This window comes from Falco rusticolus, chromosome 7 (genome assembly GCF_015220075.1).
Source record: "Falco rusticolus isolate bFalRus1 chromosome 7, bFalRus1.pri, whole genome shotgun sequence".
In the NCBI taxonomy this organism is placed as follows: domain Eukaryota; kingdom Metazoa; phylum Chordata; class Aves; order Falconiformes; family Falconidae; genus Falco; species Falco rusticolus.
In genome coordinates, this window is record NC_051193.1 from 32,978,687 (window position 1) to 32,987,833 (window position 9,147).

The 9,147-nt window shown below is 51.6% G+C and overlaps 1 long non-coding RNA gene across 1 annotated transcript; it reads left to right on the forward strand.

Moving 5' to 3' along the window:
• Positions 1-4,724: 4,724 nt before the first annotated feature.
• Positions 4,725-8,798, forward strand: LOC119151713. The gene is made up of 2 exons (XR_005105520.1): positions 4,725-5,330; positions 6,576-8,798. It is a non-coding gene; the product is annotated as an uncharacterized LOC119151713 (long non-coding RNA).
• Positions 8,799-9,147: the final 349 nt, after the last annotated feature.

Here is a 9,147-nt window from a genome sequence, read left to right on the forward strand (position 1 = left end):
GCACAGGACCAGGGGTGCAGCAATGGCCCGTAACCAGAAGAGCTGCTGGGCAGCCAAGAGCAGGGCTCCCCAGGTAAAGCCGCTCTTCTGCTCCAGCTCCTGCAGCAGCCGAGACGTCTCCTGGTTCAGCTGCTGGGCACGCTGCTGCATGCGCTCATGTGTGGCATCATCCAGCTCATCACCAACCATCTGTGGCTGGATGAGGCTTACTACCAACCAATAGAAGAACGTTGCAGCCATGGCCTGCAGGAGGAGAGAGAGAAGGGCTTCAGTGGGGCTGGGCAGGAGGGAGCTGGCTGTGGGAGCCGCAGGGAGCTGGGGGCAGGCAGGAGAGGGGGTGAGCCAGCTGGGAGGCAGCAAGGCCTGCGCCCAGCCCCAGCACCCGGGCGTCCCCATGCCCTGCCCAAGGCGCTCCCGCCAGCGGCTGGGCCCTCGATGCAGGGTGAAATAACTAAAACTTTGCACCCCGTAGTAGCAAACCCATATACGCTTTTAACAAAGTTGAGGATCACTTGATTTGGGTTACAGTGTTAGACTTAAAAGATGCCTTTTTCTGTCTACCCCGAGCTCAGGAAAGTCAAAAGCTTTTTGCTTTTGAATGGGAGTCTCTCAACAGAGGGAGAAAGGTGCAGCTAAGCTGGACGGTTTTACCACAGGGATTTAAAAATAGTCCCACTTTGTTTGGTAACCAACTAGCCAAAGAATCGGAACAATGGCAACAGCCACTGGGAGATGGCGTTCTTCTACAATCTGGAGATGACTTATTAATAGCGACCGAAACAGAAGAAGAATGTGTACAACGGACGATCTCTCTTGTAAACTTCTTGGGTTTAAGTGGCTATAGAGTCTCCCAACAGAAAGCACAGCTGGTGCAAGAAAAAGCGGCATACCTGGGATACGAAGTCTCCGCTGGGCAACGCTCCCTGGGAAGAACAAGGAAGGAGGCTGTCTGCCAGACACCCAGACTGGAAACGGTGAGAGATCTACGAACCTTTCTAGGAACGACAGGTTCGTGTCGTCTATGGCTATATCAGTATGGACTACCTGCAAAGCCTTTATCTGATCCGCTGAGCACAACCCGAATCAACGTAACATGGACTCCCGAGGCAGACAAAGCATTCAAGGCTGAAATGAGAAGGCAGGGTGAGAGCCCAACCGCGGGGGCCAGCCTTTCTCCCCCAGCCCTCGTCCAGCCCAGCCTCCCGCCACGTGTGCACTCACGGCTGGCCCAGGCCTGCTGGCGCCCCTGGTAACTGTCCCCATTGTGACATCTGACGTCCCAGGCCTGCTGGCGCCCCTGGTAACTGTCCCCATTGTGACATCTGACATCCCAGGCCTGCTGGCGCCCCTGGTAACTGTCCCCATTGTGACATCTGACATCACCAGAGCGCATCACAGGCACGGCCACCGGCCAGCCCGGCCTTTGGCCCCAGCCCGCCTCAGCGGCTCACAGCTGCCCTGGTGTACTCCTTGAGGCTGGGCTAGAGTTAATTTCCTTCACAGCCGCTTGCCATGTGATACGCACGCTGCTATAGTTTGGACGTATTGTCATATAGAATCAGAGAGTCGTTTAGGTTGGAGAAGGCCTTTAAGATCACCGAGTCCAACCGCAAACCCAGCACTGCCAAGTCCACCAATAACCCATGCTGCGGTGCGCCACGTCTGCGCATCTTTTAACTACCTCCAGGGATGGTGCCTCCACCACTTCCCTGGGCAGCCTCCTCCAGTGCTTGACAACCGTTTTGGTGAAGAAATCTTTCCCAGTATCAATCTAAACGTCCCCTGGTGCAACCTGGGGCCTTTTCCTCTTGTCCTAGCGCTTGTTACGTGGGACAAGAGACCGACACGCACCTCGCCACAGCCTCCTTTCAGGCAGCTGCAGAGAGCGCTAAGGTCTCCCCTCAGCCTCCTTTTCTCCAGGCTCAACACCCCAGTTCCCTCAGCCGCTCCTCGTCAGACTTGAGCTCCAGAACCTTCACCAGCTCCGCTGCTCATCTTTGGACGTGCTCCAGCACCTCAGTATTTTTCTTGTAGTGAGGGGCCCAAAACTGATCGCGCTGCTCGAGGTGCGGCCTCAGCAGTGCCGAGCACAGGGGGACCATCATTCCCTAGCCCTGCTGGCCGCACTATTTCTGACACAGGCCAGGGCGCTCTTGGCCTTCCTGGCCACCTGGCCACACTGCTGGCTCATATGCAGCCGGCCGCTGACCAACACCCCCAGGGCCTTTTCCTCCAGGCAGCTTCCCAGCCACTCTGCCCCAGGCCTGTAGGGTGGCGTGGGGTTGCTGTGGCCCGAGTGCAGGGCCTGCACTGAGCCTTGTTGAACCTCATGGAATTGGCTTTGGACATCAACCCAGCCTGTCCACACCCCCCTGCAGAGCCTTTCTGTCTTCAAGCAGATGAACGCTCCTGCCCAGCTTGCTGTCGCCTGCAAACTTACTGAGGGAGCACTCAAGGCCCCCGTCCGGATCGTCGAGAAAGAGATTAAACAGAACTGGCCCTGGGACTGAGCCCTGGGGAACACCGCTTGTGGCTGGCCACCAGCTGGATTTAACTCCTTTCGCTACCACTCCTTAGGCCTGGCCACCCAGCCAGCTTTTGGCCCCGCAAAGAGTGCAGCCGTCCAAGCCATAAGCAGCTCGTTTCTCAGCAGAATGCTGTGGGAAATGGTGTCAAAGGCTTGTCAGACGCTCACAGCTTTTGACCCAGGCGGCTCCCTTGGTGCTGACCACTGTGCTTGTGGTCGAGGGTGTGCTCTTGGTGCCTTTGGGACAGCAGCGGGTGCGGGGTGGTATATCTCCCGATATCCTGGTGGCGGGACGGGGCCTCTCCACGGCAGGATCTCTGTGCTGCTGTGCCACTGCGAGAGGACATTGCTTCCAAAGAGATGTTTCCCAAGGGGCATGACGGGGTGCGGGTGGACGTTTCCCAGCAGGCAACTCCCGCTGCCGAGAGAGCACCGTCTTCTCCATGTCCAGCATGTTCACTTCTGCGGTACCAGCTCCCTGGGGAGTGTCTGGCACGGGCAGATTCTCCAGCCGGACCTCAGTGAACACGTGGAGGCACATCAGCGGTGCCTCCCGCTTGGTCCCTGCCCAGCCGCAGCTGCCAGGGAGTTTCTGAGCCTGTGTGGCATTGCCACCATGGCCGTGAAAGTGTGAAGGGGAAGCAGGGTGACTATCATCTTTGCAGCCACTGTGGTCTTCAGCGGCCGCTGTGCTGGGATAGACCACTGAGAGGAGGATGCTGCCGCTCTCGTCAGAGGGCCGCGGTGCAGGCATTTCCCTTCCGTTTCGGTGTCCCGCATTCTGCCCTCTCCTGCCCTGCGGTATGAGGTCAGGTGAATGTCCCCAGCTCCCAAGAGACGCAGCTTCTCAAGGGTAGATCCACGATGATGGAAGCCAAAACCTCGAGCCCCAGCTACGCAGCCAGGCACTCTTCTATTCAGCATGTCTCCTCCTTGCTGAAGCCCCTCCTCTGCCTGGGAGGATGGAGGAGAACACCACCTGCGCTCCTGATTCTTTTAGCATTGCTCCGCGGGGCTACAGTTTGATTTGATGGTCCTCAGCTGCCTCGTCACAGCATCACTAGACCTTACATTGCATAGTAGGAGTGGACGATAACCTGTAGGCTTCAGCAGGCTTGGCAGCCTGTCGGTGACGTCACGACTGTGAACTCCTGGTGGGCAGCAAGCTTCTCTAGAGAAACTGTCTGGGCAGCAGACAGGTGCTTCGGTGCCTCTCAGGACAGACGCTCCAGCTGCTAATACTTAGGCGCTTTCCTGGTGGCACTGGTTCTGATGCAGGTGGCTGGGTGGGTGGCTCAACTTGGCCTCCTGGACTTCTCCTGGATCCTGTCCCTTACTCACGTGCTCTGAATGCCCCAATCGCAGACTACCATGCCTGCCTCCGAGCCCCTCTAACACCTCTGTGAAACCCCCCCGTTGCCTGGCAGCACCGATAAGTAACGGTAGCGAGACCAGCTCCAGGGTCGTTTACATCAAGAACGCGGCAGGTGGGACGTGATGCCACGTGATGCCATAGAATTGCAGCTGCTTTGCAAAATAATAGTATCTCTGAGTTAAAGAGGGATTGGTCAAATCATGTTGAGGTCTGAGAACCTCGTGTAAAGCCGTGTTCGGGGTGCCCCAGTTTGAATGGGACACCTCATGCGCACGAGTAAAGAATCACTCTTGTAAGTCCATACTTTGCCTCCCGGCCTCTCTCCTGGCTTGGCCTGGGCCAGTTGTGAAAGTTTCCTAATGCTTCCCATGATCCAAAGTGGCTGTGGGGACAGCCAGCACCGCCCGACTCTCCCAAGACCTGCTGCCTTCTGGCCTGGCCCTCCCACATGCAGCCCAAGGGTGGGTTTCTGTTGCTTTTAATTCTTTTTTTCTTTCCTTATTTGAAAACCACCAAGATAAAAAGGGAGTATCTCCTGCCATGTGCCCACTCACACCACATGCTGGAGGTAAACAGAATGACAAAATTGTGCTGTAGCACACTGCCCTGTATGAAGATTGCTGGGGTCTGTAGTGGGTCTGCAGACGAGCTAGTTGCTTTAAAGACTTAGCCGTGTACCTTTCAGACAGCCCCAAATTGTCAGGTATGTAAACAGGATGTGAAGAACCGGAACTTAGAACCGTAGCATACGGGCACCTACAGCAACAGCAAATAGCAAACAAGAAGGACACAGAAAGCCTGTCAGGGTCTGACACATGTGTGGAGAATTGGTTAACCGAACAAGGACATGTTAACATCGGAATGTTGAGTCATCAAGACCTTAAGAAATATCGAAAGCAGCTTATGTGAGAGTCAATGATTTACAAGGACACTCTGTCCTTGTTATCTTTGAGGAGGTTAGCACAGGGAACTTGTGGTTAACAAGAATGAGAATTTTGCCTAGAAACAAAGAGCATAGACGTAAGTTAACTTTTTAGCTGGCCAGCCAATAAGGAGCTTAACTTTTGCAATATGTATGAGCTAATTATAAGTGCTATAAAAGCTGTAACCGTAGTTGAATAAACGAAGTATGCTGATCTCTCATATTGAGTGACTGCTTCTTCCCTCCGTTCCGGCAAATGGCAACAAATTGGCGCCCGAACAGGGACCAGAGGACATAGGACCGGCGACCCGATAGCGGAGTCCGGACCCGGCGACCCGATAGCGGAGTCCGGGAGCCACGGTCGGCGGAGAAGTTGAGTGCGGTCCTGTAAGCAGCGCAGGAGGCGAAAGGGATATCTTCCCCGCGCCCGGGAGCACCTATAGAGGCTGGCCCGCCTGCTACGCGCCGCCGAAGTCTGCAAAGGCTGCAATTGTGCACAAATAGAGGTATGAACAGACAAGCGGCGTATAATTTGCTCAAATGCTTTTTAGAAAAGCGGGGCACTGAAGGGATAGATCTGAAAAAGGAACTTCCCGATTTATTAAGCTATGGTGTAGTCAGGGGATTTTTTACAGATCCTAATACAGTTTTTGAGGAAAGCGAATGGCGAAAGTTTGGGGATAAATTATTTGATGCTGTTATAAATGAGGAGAAAACAGCAAAGAAATTAATGAAACCGTGGCGGGCAGTTATAAATACTATCACTATGCATAAAGCTGAACAAAAAGTTGCTGCTGCTGCAGCTGAGAGGCTGGACGGTACGGTTTCTACCGGAATGCCCTCTGCACATCAAGCGAGTGCTGCTCCTTCGCCTGACTGTCCTTTGCCCCCTTCCGTACGCACCCTGGTTGTTCCGCAGAATCCTAGTGGACCTTGGGATCTCTCCCATTTAGATTCCTCTTTAGGAAATGAGTCGGCAAGATCACATCAAGCTGACAAGGTAACTATAGGGGAGATGCCCACGGCTCCCCCTGCCTCTGCAGAGGTAGTCGGAACCGGCAAGGCAGGACAACCATCACTCACGCCAGTATCTAAACGAGGAAATAATCCCTTTTTAAACCAGAATGTGTCAGACCTTGTTTCAGAACGCCAGCGATGTTGGCAAAAGGTTACGGAGGCGGCTATGAGCTCAGGCGATCGAGAGGCTGCAGCCAATCTCATGACTGAAGCGCCAGCACGGGCCAGGCGGCAGCGCGCAGGGCCGGGCCGTGGGGCGGCTGCGCTTCCCTCCCCGCCGCCGGAGCCGCCTGACGGCCCGCGGGGAGCCTCACCCAGCTGGGACTGGCGGCGCAGCGCTCGGGGCAGGCGGCAGGCCCGCCGGCCACACGTCTGTAGCAGCATGGACGCCATCTTGGCGCTCGCGCGCGGCTGGGCGGCGGCAGCGGGCTAGCGGCGGCGGCGGCGGCGGGCTGACGGCCTGCTCATGTCCCGCCGCCCGGGCCCCGCGCTGCGCTCCCCACACGCCCAGTAGCGCCGAGCCGCGACCGGCGGCGACATTTGCATAGCACCGCCCCGTGGAGCTGGGCACGCCGGGAAGTGTAGTCCTCGGGGGCGCACGCAGAGTAAGACTGGAAACATCTGGGCTGAATGGACTTTAGCATCAAAAGAAATTCTCAACTGTTAACTCGAAAAATTAACTACATCAAAATGAAGCAGGTACCAGAGATCCTTGGAAGTTTCCACTCCTACAGGTACGCTTTGGGTCCCTAGCCGATGGGTAAAGCCTGCAGTAGAAGAAAACAATAAAGACAGCTCCGAAGAGCAACAAGGAACGACACGGAACACCGCTCCCAACCGTGGAGAGACATAATACCACGTTGAATGTTATCACAGAAGAAGGCTCATATGTGAGCGAGCCAAAAGAACTGTCAGTTGCCAATGTAACGTGTACTATATGTTACCAGTGTGATCTTTGGATTTTATGTAAATGTTACACCTGTGGAAAGGCGTGGTGGCGTCGTAAAAAGCTTGCAAATCGCTGGTGTGAAAGTTGTCTAAGCGAACAGTTTTTGTTAACTAGACTTTTGTTTGTGACAGGGCATGAACCTTTGAACAGCGATCGATATCCTCACTATCGAACTTGCTGGGTTAAACTAATAATCGAACAAGCAAAGATAATATTGGTTGGCAGTCTCGAGTGTAGTAAAGCTTGTCTAGTGCCGGCTATTTGGCCTGTCCCTGAGGAGAACTGGATTCGAGTAAAAGAAAAGTGTAAACAGCGATTTGCTTGGAAGTTGACTAAAAGTCAGGCAAAATCTATTTAGTGAAAGCTACCCGTAAGATAATAAGTAGTATCTTAGTTGTAGCAGATATTTAGATATGATGTTATTAGCTGTTGTTATAACAAGCTTAATCGCCTCGGTTGCATCTGTTGTGCCTACTAGATCTTTTGACCCTAGAGAAAATGTCTGGGTTACGCTTAGCAGAGCTGTGAATACTACTACCTTTTGTGCTAGTTTAGCTACACCTAGTACCCCCTTTATCACTTGTTTAGTTGGCGTGCCATTAAATGACTCAGATTGGATCACCTTTAACCAGTCTCTTGTTCAGATAGGGATTACTATGCAATCAGATCGAGGCTCAAATATGAATGATTGTTTTGAGAAATTTGATAAATGGAATTTTAAACTTCCTATTGGTCCGAACCCTCAAGAAATTGAGCTAGTTGACTCATTGAATGCCTCTCATTGTGTATATATAGACTCTACTAGGTTTTATTGTCTTGGTGAAAGTTCTAACCCATCCTGTATTACCACTCGTGTAAATCCAATTGGAAATCAGTCTACTTGGAATAATTGGTGTAACCATGTCCATCGAGACCTATCAAACCTTGCCTTTGGAGTACGATCTCCTAGAAAGTTACCCCCTGGTTTATTTTTTATTTGTGGTAATAGAGCATGGAATGGAATACCCTCAATGCCTGTTGGGGGTCCATGTACCATTGGTCGCTTAAGTTTAGCTTTACCACATCATCATCCTAATAAATCAAATCCAATAAGATGGAAAAGAAATGTTATACAAACTATTCAAAACACTTGTGACGATAATGTACAACTTTGGAATAAGTGGGAAACAATCTTTGCCTCCATCTTTATACCAGGTATGGCAGCAGCTCGTGCACATCGAAACCTAGAGACCCTCTCGTGTTGGATTGTTAAACAAGCTAACCTAACTAGTAAGGTTTTGTCTAGCATAGCAACAGAACTGGAATCGATACAACACGCTGTTTTACAAAACCGCATGGCCATTGATTTTTTGCTTTTGGCCCATGGCCATGGATGTGAGGATTTTGATGGGATGTGTTGTATGGATCTGGAGGATAACTCTAGCTCCATACACAAGGAAATCAAACAATTAATGGAGCATTCGCAGAAAATACAGCAGGATGTTGGGTTTTTTGGGTTAGAAGATCTAACTAATCGATTGGGTCTAGGAGGATGGCTAAAAGGGTTAATTCAAAGCTTAGTTTTAATTTTAGTAATGCTTGTAATAGGACTTTTGATTCTTAGCTGTGCTTTATCATGTATTAAGCGTCTTGTTACTCAAGTAACTAATAACGTTTGGCTAGCACAAAATAAAAACGGGGGAATGTGGAGAATTGGTTAACCGAACAAGGACATGTTAACATCGGAATGTTGAGTCATCAAGACCTTAAGAAATATCGAAAGCAGCTTATGTGAGAGTCAATGATTTACAAGGACACTCTGTCCTTGTTATCTTTGAGGAGGTTAGCACAGGGAACTTGTGGTTAACAAGAATGAGAATTTTGCCTAGAAACAAAGAGCATAGACGTAAGTTAACTTTTTAGCTGGCCAGCCAATAAGGAGCTTAACTTTTGCAATATGTATGAGCTAATTATAAGTGCTATAAAAGCTGTAACCGTAGTTGAATAAACGAAGTATGCTGATCTCTCATATTGAGTGACTGCTTCTTCCCTCCGTTCCGGCAAATGGCAACACACATGTACTATCGAAGATATTTATATACAATTTATATAAACAATAAAAGGCATTTTTCCATTTTGTCCGAACCCAGCCACGTAGGCATAGTGTTTCTCAGTCTGCCTCCACTTGCGTCACCACCTAAGTTCCACCGCAACGGTGTTTCTTCGTGCTTAACTTCATGAAAAGTGCTGCTGCATGCACTCTCGCGTGGCCTCATCCAGCTCCTCACCAAGGCTCCTTGCATCGGTCCCTTCCGCTGCATCGGGCCCCGCGCCCCACAGTGCGCTTTTGCTGTGGAGGAAAGGTGCGGCAGCAATTG